The 12,843-nt window shown below is 36.3% G+C and overlaps 2 pseudogenes; one reads left to right on the top strand and one right to left on the bottom strand.

The window, feature by feature from the left end:
* The first annotated feature begins 322 nt into the window (after positions 1–322).
* Positions 323–7,559, top strand: LOC110723854 (annotated as a pseudogene).
* A 420-nt stretch (positions 7,560–7,979) lies between these two features.
* LOC110723578 lies at positions 7,980–10,232 on the bottom strand (annotated as a pseudogene).
* Positions 10,233–12,843: the final 2,611 nt, after the last annotated feature.

The following is a 12,843-nucleotide window of genomic DNA, read 5'->3' as shown; positions in this document are numbered from 1 at the left end:
ATCTTCGGGCAGCACGGCTCTTAGCTAGACAATTGACACGTAACCCTACCCGGGGCAGAACGGTCAGTCCAAAAAAAATAAAAACCCAAACCAAACGGCAAACGCCGTCATTCTCAGCCACTCCCTCTCTTCTATTTTAATTATTTCAAAAAAAAAAGTGGACCCCACTATTATATATATTAAAATACTCAAATATTTTCCTCTAGTAGGTCCCACCATTTTCCCACACTACTCAATAATGCAATAAAACAAGAGAGAGAAAAAGTCTGAAAAAAAATTCCCATTCTTTTAATTTCTCTCTCTAGAAAAAAATAAAAAAAGGTTAGATTATCAATTACTTTACTCTCTCTCTCTAGAATAGTATAGTATCAGAGGAGAGAGAAAGTAGCAGAGGAGAGAGAAAGTAGAAAGCCATGGTTCAGATCGAGAAGAGGAGGAGGAAGAAGGGGAGACCATCGAAGGCAGATCTAGCTGCACGGGCCGTGTCTGACGATGATGATGATTGTGAGGTCGGAGTATCGCCGTCGTCTGCGGCGGCGGAGAAGGAAGTCCGGCGAAGTTTACGGCGGAGGACTTTCCGGTATAATATTATTGATTATGATGAGGATTACTTGGGTGACGACGTCGTTTCGGAGGAGGAAGATGAGGAGGAGGAGGATGAGGAGGAAGATGAAGTTGATGTGAATGGGAAGAGGAGGAAGAAGGTGAAGCTTGTTTTGAAGCTTAACAATGGAGGACGTGGGAGGGGGCGAGGGAGGGGGAGAGGGAGGAGGTCGGTGAGTCGACTCGGGGTTGACTCGGAAGAAGAGGAGGAAGAAAGGGTAGTAAAGAAGAGGAGGGTTGTTGAAGATGAAGATGATGAAGAAGTTGAAAATGAAGAAGATGATTATGAGGTATAATTTTTTTATTTATTTTTTTTGATTTTTTTTTGGATCTGGGAAAAAATGGGGGGAAAGAGGACAGAGAGTGGAGGGGCCTGCGGTGAGGTCTGATATGGTAGAGAGAGAAAGTGGAGGAGAGAGAAAGATGGTTTTTGATTGGTCCAGAGATTGAGAGATGAAAATCACACTCATCATTTTCTCTCTCTTCTTCGGAGGAGTGTGATGGAATTAACGGTTGGGGGAGGAAGAGAGAGGGGTCAACTGTCAAAAAAATATAAACATCAAACTCAGAGAGATTCTGGGTCATCACTAAAACACACACACAAAAATAGCCCTCTTTCTCTCTCTACTTAATCTTATTTCTCTCTCTAGATTCTCTTACACATTTTACATTCATGTAGGAAAGTGTTATTTTGGTCAATTTGGGTGTATTTGTTTGTGTTTGGGTGGCAATCAGGTCGTTTGGATTGGTTTCGGCTTTCTGGGTGTGTTTGTTTGTGTTTGGGTGGCAATTGGGCTGTTTGGATTGGTTTCGGGTTTTTGTGTGTGTGAATTGTGATTGATGCTGTTTGGTTTTGTTTTGGCAGGGAAGAGATGGGAAGGAGGAGGAGGAGGAGGAGGAAGAGGAGGAGGAGGAGCCGAAAAGAGTGGAGTATGTTTCTGGTGAGATATTTGTATTATTTCACAAGTTTGGAAGCAACTATATTAATGTGGTTTATTTTGAAGAAATTTTGAGTTGTATTTGTTTGATTTTTTTCGTGTTTTCAGGGATACCCAATGGAAAAATTGATCATCATGATGATTGTAATACTCCTCTACCAGATAAAAAGCAATTGGAGTTGATATTGGACAAACTTCAAAAGTATGTGATTTCTGTTTCTCTTAGTATTCTAATTGTTGGAATACTTTTAAGTTTGTTTACTTAGTGAAAATGGTGGTTTTAATGTGGCAGAAAAGATACATATGGTGTTTATGCTGAACCAGTTGATCCAGAGGAGGTAACTTCAATTTGAAATTTTTCTTTCTTGAAATGAAATTTGTGTATTGCTATTGGCGCCATTCGATATTGTTACATTGGCATTGTTGAAAAGTTTGGATTTTTGATACAATGATGCTTTGGTGTAGCTCCCAGACTATCACGATGTCGTTGAACATCCGATGGACTTTTCCACCGTGAGGAAGAAGCTTGCAAATGGTTCTTACTCCACTTTAGAGCAATTTGAGGTTGGTAATCCGTACCTAGTTATTCATCTCCTTAAGGAAATTTTCTGATAATTTTATTGAATTTTTCACTCTTGGAGAGCAATTATTGGTTGTGTTAGCCGTGTTAGGAATCAATGAGGATGTCTATATTAAAGATTACTGCAAAAACCTCGAATTTTGTAAGATTTTTCTTATTGCTGCCTACCAATGAGGGTGTTTATGTATTAAAGATTACTGCGAAAACCTTGGTTGTTTTTAGATTTTTCTCATTGCTGCCTGTTTCTTTATTGGACTATCTAAATAAAGTCTGCTGCCAATACGAGTTAATGAGTAATGAAATTCTTTAATGATGGTTACCCTTAGGATTTACATTTTCAATGTATCCCAATTCTTAATAGTGTTTGCATTATTTCCATTTATCATCCACATCGAATCTTTAGACATATCTAGGATATCTAATTAACACCGTTTTAATTATCCAGGAGTACTGCTAGCCTGAGGGCCTGAAGTCAGTTTTAGAGGCTGGGTATATCTTATTAATAATATTGGTTAATAGCAAAGTCTGAAATGATATGCAGTATCAAACTAGTATACTTTGGAAATGGCATTAGTTATTTGTGAAAGGATGAGTATTGATCTACTTTTTGAGGGACGATTTGACAATGTTGTTATAACCATGTTTATCTTGAACATTTGGAGTATTTCTTCGTTGTAGATATGATAAGAATTGCTTTGTCATTATTCTCCTGTATATTATCAGCTTTATCACTTATCATTTTACCAAAAAAAGCCTCCCAGTCATCGAAGGATAAGGGGGTTGGAATTTGTGTGTATGCAGTCTTGCTCCTGCAATAATAGAGCATGTGTTTGAAAAGAGTTTTACTCAATTTAATGTAGGTGTGTGAGTTGCATTGAAGGGGTTAGATTTTCTGAAGTAGAATCTAGCTTTCAATAAATTGGATTTGAAGTTTTGAGTAAGCCCAATTCTACGCCTCTACGGTCCAATATCATCCATAATTTTAGGTCTATTTGTTATTTTTTTTTTGGCCAAATAATGAACAATTGAAGGATAATATATAAATTTCTATGGCATAGACAAATACTTATCATTGCATTAACGTCTATGGCTGTATGGCATAGAGTGCTACTTCCTTTCTTTTAAAAAATTTCTTCACATTTGGGGCTTGTAGTTTGATGTAGGGATTCACAATCGTTATACAATGAATTATGGAATGGATTTAGAGAAAAATGGAATAAAGAGATGGGATGGAGCTAGTGAAAGAGGAGTTGTCTTCAACTCAAAACAAAACCTTTCCTTTATACTTGATCACCATAGCTTTGTTCCAAGGGCAATATAATGCTATTTTTTTTAATGTACCATGTTCTTAGCAATATTGATATGCTTTTTCCAAAATTAGACCTTGGACTCCTGCACGTCCAAATATATTCTAAAAGTCCAACATTCCAATGATTTAGGGAACGTTTGGTTCATAGGTTATAGCCTTTTAGGTATGAGGTATGTTGTGGAATGAGTAAAACCCATAGCGTTTGTTTAAGAAAAATCTAATTTATAAACCCATAAAGTATGGGTTTAGAAACCAAAGGGAAAGGTGGGTATGGCTCTTACCACAATTATTTAAAAAAAAAAAAAGATAAAAACCAATCTTGGATAACAACCAAACACAATGTATTAAGAATCAAGTTACAACTCCATACCGCCCTAGCTTCAATCTTGATTTCAAACCCATACCACTTTGTAAACCAAAAACCCCCTAAATCCAAATCTAATCCACAATTCTAGGATGCTGACTTGAGAAGGATTGAGTTCACACTTTCATAACCTGCCTCATACATCTCACATTCTTAAGAGTATAAACATCTTCTATAATTCATACCCTGTACTGTAACATTATCTTGGTCTGTGTAATTCTTATCACTTACACCACTGTATTTTAGCCCCCGGCTAATGAATAGACAATCATTGTGTCAACCATATTGTGTCTACAACTCATTCTGCATAGTTGCTGAGGACTTGGTGCATTTTATCATCTCAACCCTCCAAGTACTCAATACTCCCTATGTGGTACTCCATACTAATGATGGCATTATTTTGTGCAGAGTGATGTTTTCCTTATTAGCTCCAATGCAATGCAGTATAATGCACCTGAGACTGTTTACCATAAACAGGTATTAGTTGAGCATTTTATTTGTATTGGTTTTATTGTTTTATAAATCCTCCTATAGTATTAATTGCAGTACATATGCATTTTTGAAAGGCTCGTGCAATCAAAGAACATGCTGAAAAGAAATTCCAGCGGATCCGGATGCAGATTGAGCGATTAGAGAAAGAGCCGAAATCTGAACCAAAATCTGAAACAAAGCTTGAGCCAAAGTCTGAACAGAAAGAGAGATCATACTCACAAATTAAAAAACAAACAAAGAAGCTGCTCTACAGAGGCGCGCAGGAACCTGTCGGATCTGATTTTTCATCTGGTGCCATCCTTGCGACAATGGATGCCCCTAATATGTGTGGCGTTGATCATGTGAATAACTTTGAGAAGCCTAGCAATACGGATGGGCCTGTAGAGGGCATCTCTACCCTTGCAGATAATTATATAGAGAAAACCGAAGATACACAATCAGGTATGTATTAGATATAGATATGGTTCTCTTGCAGATTCTAAGTTTTATTGTTGGCCTATGGAAGAAGTAGAAATCTGGTCATATATGTTCTTTGCTTATACTCTTTATCTTCCCTCCCCCAGGGAAGGGTGTACTATCAAAATTTGGAAGGAGATCATTTGCCGTAGATGAGAATCGCCGTGCAACATATAATATATCAAATCAGCCTGAAGACAGGCCCGAGTCAATATTTACAACATTTGAGGATGACAAAAAGCAGCTAATTCCTGTATGTAATCTTTATAGCAATCTTTTTACTAGTTCTATCAACATATTTTCTATAAATAATCCTTCCACCATGGATCAGGTTGGTTTGTCTGGAGAATTTTCCTATGCCCGTAGTCTGGCTCGATATGCTGCAAATCTTGGGCCTAAGGCTTGGACAATCGCCTCTAAGAGGATTGAACAGGCTCTTCCTCCTGGCCTCAAACATGGTCGTGGATGGATTGGAGAATATGAGCCACTTCCTAGAGCGGTGCTAGTTGTTGAACATCGAAAAGACCCCTTTGCTTCAAGGTTACACAATGCTGTTGAATCAAAAAAGGATAACAAAAAAGATCCCTTTGCTTCAAGGTTACACAATGCTGTGGATTTAAGAAAGGATGACAAAAAGGTCCCCATTGTTTCAAGGTCAGATGCTATTGATTCTATAAAGGCTGACAAACATTTGGATGGCCGAAGTCAAGCCCATGTGTTGGTTAAGCAACCTAGTTCAAATGGAAAATTGCCCTCCATGTTTATTGGCTCTGGGGAAGCTAAATCACCTGCCTCTGAATTGGCAACCGTGGTTGGTTCTGGAGAGGCTAAACTACCTGCATCTACTCTTTTAGTCTCTCAAAAGCATAATCCATTTTCTAGAGGCTTTCAACATGTCAATTTTAAGGATGCTGAATCAAATTCTCCATCTATAAATCGTCACCCTGATAGTGTTGTTTTCCGGCAGCAGAGCCATCAACCGAGGGATTCAATTTGTCCTGAAAATATGGGTGCAAAGAGAGTGGAGCCGAATTCTCCATCCATATCTGATCAGAAAAGAGAGCATTTTACTCAGAAACATCTGCCTCATGGTATGGAAATAGGTCAAAGGAGGGTGGAAACAAAATTTCAGCCAACATCTATCCAGAAAACAGATAATTTTCCACAGAAACCTGCTCATTTAATGGAAATAATGCCTGCTTCCATGCCAAGTGAATCCTTACCCAAGGGGAAAAATTTTCTGCAATCTCTGCCTTTCAAGCAGCCTGACACTAACGGAGGTGCTCCTGATGTTTTTTTCTAATGGGAAGGTAGTGAACAATTTTGTAGGTAATAATCGAATAGTCACTTCATCTCCAGGTTTAATGTCACCACAGTTAGGCGGCCCACCACTATCCTTCCCCCAGAAACAGTCACAGACCCAGGGTCTTAGTGACCCAGTCCTAGTTATGAAGATGATGACAGAGAAAGCTCAGAGGCAACAGAATGGATCGACTAATGCTCATAGTCCTGCACAAGGTAGGCCATCTGTCCCATCGTCCAGTGGATCGATTCATGCGCATAGTCCTGCACAAGGTAGGCCATCTGTCCCATCACCCAGAGGAGACACTGGAGGCAATGCTGCTGCAGTAGCTGCTAGTGCTTGGATGTCTGTTGGCTCTGCAGGATTTAGGCCAAATGGTCAAAACTCTGCGACAAATAGAGGTCAGGTTTCCGCAGACTCATCGTACAATGCAACACGGATGTTCTATCCTCAGGCAATGCAACCTCAGACTGAATATCCGGTCTCTAATATGATGCACATACAGCCAGAAAAGATGGGTTTTCCCTTTCAATCATCTGCATCACAACCTATTAAAGTTGGGAATGAAGCACAGGCCCCGAGCAGACCAACAGTTTTTCCTCATCAATTGGTTACAAATGACTTGTCCAGATTTCAAGTGCAAGCCCCTTGGCGTGGTCTTAGTCCATATACTCAGCAGAAACAAAAACAAGATACACTTCCCCCTGATCTGAATGTTGCTTTCCAGTCGTCAGTCGATTCTCAACAACCAGACCTTGCTTTGCAGCTTTAGATCATTATTAATTTTGGTAAATGAGGATTATTTAGGGATATAGAAAAGTCGACCCAGATTAGTTGATTTCCATCATGAAGAGAATGCTGCCGTTGGGTTATGTTTGAATTTCCTGTTGAGTTGTGCTATAAACTGAGCTGGTATTGGAAAGAAAAAATTCTGTGGCTGGTTGTCTCCTTGATCTCCTCGGTGCAAATTCCGTGCTTACTGACAAGGTAAAAATCATATCTAGGGAATATATTTGAGTAGTTGGTAGTGGAGCTGATAGATGATGCATGTTTTTCTTCTTGGACGAAATTTACTAACTTGAGGCGGCAGATAATCATACAAATCCTAGATAGGTAGTATAAATTTCTGGGTGGTGGTGCGGGCTTAAAGTGTATTCATTGTAGAAGTGGCTGATTCATTGTAATTAGTGTGGGCAGACTGCAGAGGAGGCTGTGTATACAGGGTTATTTGCCTTCTTGCCTTTATGATGCGTTTGTTGATTTTGGTACACACTTTTTAGCATGCCATGTACATTCGAGCTTAGATTTCTCCAGAAATTAAAGATTTATGTTCCGTTCAGTAAACTGTGTTTGATTTCGATACTGTTTGATGGCTGATTTATTGATTGTTGACAGTATTTTCTGTAGCAATATGAACCCAAGCAATATTCTTTATGACATGCATACATCTAGTATTCTTTTTCAGTTCAGTTTGATGTATCTGTAAAGACTGTAATGGACTTCATTTTGCTTCATTACTCGAGTTTTCATATCTTATCATTAAGCCTTTTGACAAACAAAATAATCTGGACATCTTATAGGTTGCTCAGAAGTTTTTCACAGATCGGGATTTTTCCAGTAATTCGATGGGCTGCTCTCTCCCATTCTAGGATCCTCATTTATTTCTGTAGTGAATTAAAAACTGATGTTTTGGCGCATCTGAAATGTACATAAAGCTGTACCATTCTATTTAACAGGAAGCAAACAACTATTCAATGAGAAGCTGTGTTTTCTAACTGCTTACTTTACCATATGTAAAAATTAGACCTATTTAAGAAAAAACAAGAACTAGACTAATCTAAAACCAGACCCAGGACTAACAAAATCATGCACCCATCTGAGTCCCATTGACTGTGCAAAAACTATATGTAGATGAAATCTTTTGCCATAGAAAGTCGACTTGAATCGCTTGTGATAGCATGATTTTCACTGTCCACCTGAAACGCTGCCATTGAAGATCTCAATAGTATCACCCTGTCGAACATTGTGCCACTGGAAAGTCTCCTTATCATCCATTACATTCTGCTTGTAGATGAAGAAGTACCCTTCTGAAGGAAGCTGAAAGTCTGCACTCTGATGACGCTTGTCCAGTTCATTTCTTAGCACCTGTTTTTGCACATTTTCAGCATTTTATCAGATTTTCAGAACTCACAGTAATGTTAATAAAAGCTTGTCATTAAAATTTACCTGCACTTTATCCAAGGGATTAACTTCAACAACCAGTTTCTTAGTTCCACACTTAGCTAGCACAATTACTTTCAACTTCTTGGCATTAGTTGCCGACTTTCTGTTTGCCATGCCAGGATGCTTAGGAGTTAAAATCGGCCTGATAAAAACTTCGATCTCACACCCATCTTTGAGCTCATATTGCGCAAACGTCTTTGATCCTGCAGCTCAATACTCTTATTTAGGAACAGGGCTTGATGGTGTACAGGGTAACCTGTAAGAAACATACATTTTCACAAAAGAGCTTAGAAACTTTGTTGCAACATACAAAAAGAAAATAACTCAGATATAATTAATGAAAAGAAAATAATAACACAAAGTGACAGCAACATACTAGTTATTTATAGAAATGAGAACATAAGAAATTTTTTCCTCCTAGAATGCAACAAATTATATCATACTATTGTTTTGGCAATTTTTCAAAACATGCCCGTATTAATGCACGGGATATATTAATACCTATGTTTATAATTCTCGGCATATATTATGTACGACCTTTAAAGTCATACTATGGACCAAAAATAAAATAAAATTCCATGCATAATCATTCCCATAAAGCCATGATTATACTAATTTAACAACAACACCAAAAACACATTATAACCCAAAAAATTAATTAACAAGAAAATGAATTTAACCTTCAATCTGGTGAACTTTCTTCTTGAGCTGCTCAACAGAATCATTTAAGTCCACATCAATAACAAGCTTCTGATAGATATTAGACGGCCGAGACGCCGGCAATCTAAGAACAATCTTGGTTTTCTTGGAAACATTATGATGAAGATTATTATTATTATTATGAATCATAGGAGGAGAAAAAGATTGAAAGAATTGGTGATCATCCTCTTGTTTTAATTTGAGTTTTTCAGGGGATTTTGGTTTTTCTTCATTGGGTGCAACAATTAAGCGCATTCGAGAATTATGAAGAATCACACAAGATTCAACATTACCAGAATCTTCAAGAATTTTGCCATTAAAAACAAGGGTTTGATTTGAAATGGGTATTTTTCTGTATTTTTCAACCTTTTCTTTGATCTCTAAAACTGAATCAAAATACCCTATTTCTATCATAAATGACTCCCCTTTTTGTGTCTCAAAGTGAATATCCATTTTTTTTTTGTTTCTGGGTATTTTTAATATTGATTTTTTTTGGGGTTTTAGAAGTGTATTTGTGATTTTGTGAAGAAGAAGAAAGAAAATTTTCAGGGGTTTAAGAGAAAAACCGTCGTTACTTGATTCTTGGGATGAAGTTGAAAATGAAGTAATTGATTGACTGACTACTGTGACTAGTACTCCGTACTATATATGCACAATTACTCCGCGTATGATTTTTGGATGAAATTTATTTGATCTTTTTTTTTTTTTGGATGAAATCTTCTATGATACATGACTAGCTGTTAAAAATTTATGCATGGGAGATACTCATGTTCGGATTACTGGACTAATTTAGAGGTGCGTGACAAGTGAGTTGTTCGGATTTTGTATATGAATGTGTATTTCATTTGATTTAGTGTTGGGTTGGTTGGTTTGAGTCATATTTGGAATTACTATATTCATATACGTCATATTGACGTGGGATTACTGACTAGCCAGTTGTATTGGGCTGATTTTAATTTGGGTCAACCCATTCAGATACGTTTATAATTGAAATAAAGAAAACTAAATTGGATATGGTGTGTGATCGAGTGTGATTTTGTTACAATTAATAGTGGTGTTACAGCGATAAATATTGCAGTGTGAAAATCAAGGATAAGTTTGCTTTCTACGGATCATTTTGCATAAAATTCCTCCAACTCAAGTTTGAGTCAACTAACTCAGATTGGATACGGCAGTCAACTAACTCAGATTGAATACGGTAAATAAATAAATAAAACTATTTTAGATTTAGTGATCAAGTGTGTATATATATATTATATACTAGTACTCACATTATAATGCCAAATATTGAAGTTTAATTTGCAACTTCTTGAATCAATAACTTTGTGGCAGATTTGGATTAAAATCAAGCAATTCAAATTTGGATCAACTTCAATTAAATTAAAAAAAACCACTTCAGATTCATTAATCGGGTGTGATGTTATTTACACCAAATAGTTGTGCTATAATGCTAAATATATATTGAAAGTACAATATCATTTTTATAGCCACGTCTATACCAAATGTGCTCCGAATTGATTTCACTATATCAAGATAGTATTGACACATATCTGAATTGAACATATAATTATTGGCCTTTTAATTACATGCCAAAATTAGTAATAAATTGTTGATGATCTTTCTCCTATAAAATCATATCCGCATTGTTTGTTAATTTTATTAATCGATTTGGAAAAATTAAATTACTCTTTCCGTTTTGTTCAATTTCTCCATGCGCGGAGTTTTAGGAGAAATTGACGAAAGTATTAAAATATGGAGGTAGTGGGATAGATGGAAGAATAAAAAATTGTAAAAAGCAAAATTAGCTTAGAGAATTGGAGGATAGAAAATATGAACTTAATTTAATATAATTAATATGGGTCCACTAGTTGAGAGAAATGAATAAAATAGTCAGTAATGTAAAAGCTTTCCAAATAAGAAATAAATCAAGTATTTAAAAGCGGCCGAAAATGAAAAGTGGAGCAGGTATTTATAAACGGAGGGATTATTAACGCAACAATTTGTGATTGTAAATTTAACAATTTTATAGAAACAAATCATATCAATGCTGAGGCAAATAGATATAATCCTATCTGGTAATCTGGACCATTTAACAAATACATGGGATATAGACCATATAGTCATATAGACATATAGTTTGAAGGATATCAATTGAGGGTACAATTATTAATTTTATTTACTAGCAAAGTCAATAAAGATATACTAATCAGAAACCAAGCAATCTACATTGATTTAATTTGTTTGATGATTATTGTTTCCATATTTCATATTCATGAAAATGTAACCTTTGACTATGCAAAGTAAATTAACAACCCTTTTTAAAAAAAATGAAAACAAAGGGAAATTCATATACATGTAAAATTAAATATGAGAGTTTCCTAAAAAGAAAAAAAAATAAAAAATACAAAGTAATACTTTGTATATGAGAGTGAGGGATTGCTCAACTAATTAGAGTTTCTTTCCTGATTTTAGGAGATTATGGGACCAAAAGTATACATTATCTGATTGACCTAGGCTTATTGTATAAATGAGTCATTTTTGGTTTAAAAAAAAAGTATTTTCATAAAAAAAAAACAGAGCTTTTTCAGTGCGGCAGGCCACATGGTGCGGCAGGGTTACTTGTATTCTGGGCTACTTGTTTCTGGAGTTACTTGTATTTTGAGGTTACTTGTATAGGTTACTTGTATTCTGAGGTTACTTGTATGGGTTACTTGTATTCTGGGGTTAATTGTATTCTGGGGTTGTATGGATTACTTGAATGGGTTGAGTAACACCTACAAGTAACCCTAGACCAAAACCTCATACCAAACCAATAAGACAAATAACACCCTACAAGTAACCACTGACCAAAACCAGTAACAATCATACAATTAGCCCCATAATATAATACAAGTAAACCCTGACCAAAATCAGTAACACCCATACAAGTAACCGCAGAACCTACAAGTAACCCCTGACAAAAACAGTAACACCCATACAAGTAACCCCAAAATACAAGTAACACCTACAATAACACCATATAAGTAACCCCTGCCGCACCATGTGGCCAGCCGCATACAAAAATTTGTAAAAAAAAAATATGTCCATAATTAAAAGTATATTTTTTTTTAAAAAAAGTATTTTTTCGTACCAAAAAAAAAAAAGAAAAAAACGTCAGAAAAATTAAATAAAAGTACACCTAGGCTTATTGTGCTGTCCTCTTGTAAGACTAGCTGTGATTTGGGCTTGGGTTTGACATGACACATAATTTTATAAATATCACGCTACCACTCCGATAACCACAATCACCCAATTTGCATTAACAAGTCTTACTCTTTAATGTGTTAGGCTGTGCTTAAAGATAGCACTAGGTCGGGCTAACCCAAGGCATGACACAGTCCAACATAAAAAACACGACACATACAATGCTTAACAAAGTGTAGATTGATCTTTATTCTATCTTTATTAGGAGAAGCACGACAAGACACAACACAACACGATCGCTAAAGTTAGTTAAATTTGGCTTGGGCTGCAAGCACAATAACAATGGCATGCATGTGGGCTTGGGCTGTGTATGAATAGACCCTTTAAAAACTTTGGCGCACCACAACAACACATAGATTTTGGGCCACGCCTAGATAACCCCAAAGCATGTCTAGTTGCACTAAATATTATAACTTAAATAAATCTAATTATATTTATTCTCATAATAAGATACGTACGGAAAATATATCACACTCATATTTTCCAATATCTTATATCTTTAACAGTATCAATGGCTACTACTCTACTGGGATAGCCGAGGCCAACGCCATGATGCCAAGCCTAAATCATAAGAACTGGTGGTTTCTTTAATATGTAAGAGTACAAGAAGATTACATGAAATTGAATGCGAAA

Source organism: Chenopodium quinoa, unplaced genomic scaffold, assembly GCF_001683475.1.
Source record: "Chenopodium quinoa cultivar QQ74 unplaced genomic scaffold, ASM168347v1, whole genome shotgun sequence".
Classification (NCBI taxonomy): Eukaryota; Viridiplantae; Streptophyta; class Magnoliopsida; order Caryophyllales; family Amaranthaceae; genus Chenopodium; species Chenopodium quinoa.
Note: the sequence above shows the minus strand (reverse complement) of the source record. Positions and strands in the feature narration are given on the sequence as shown.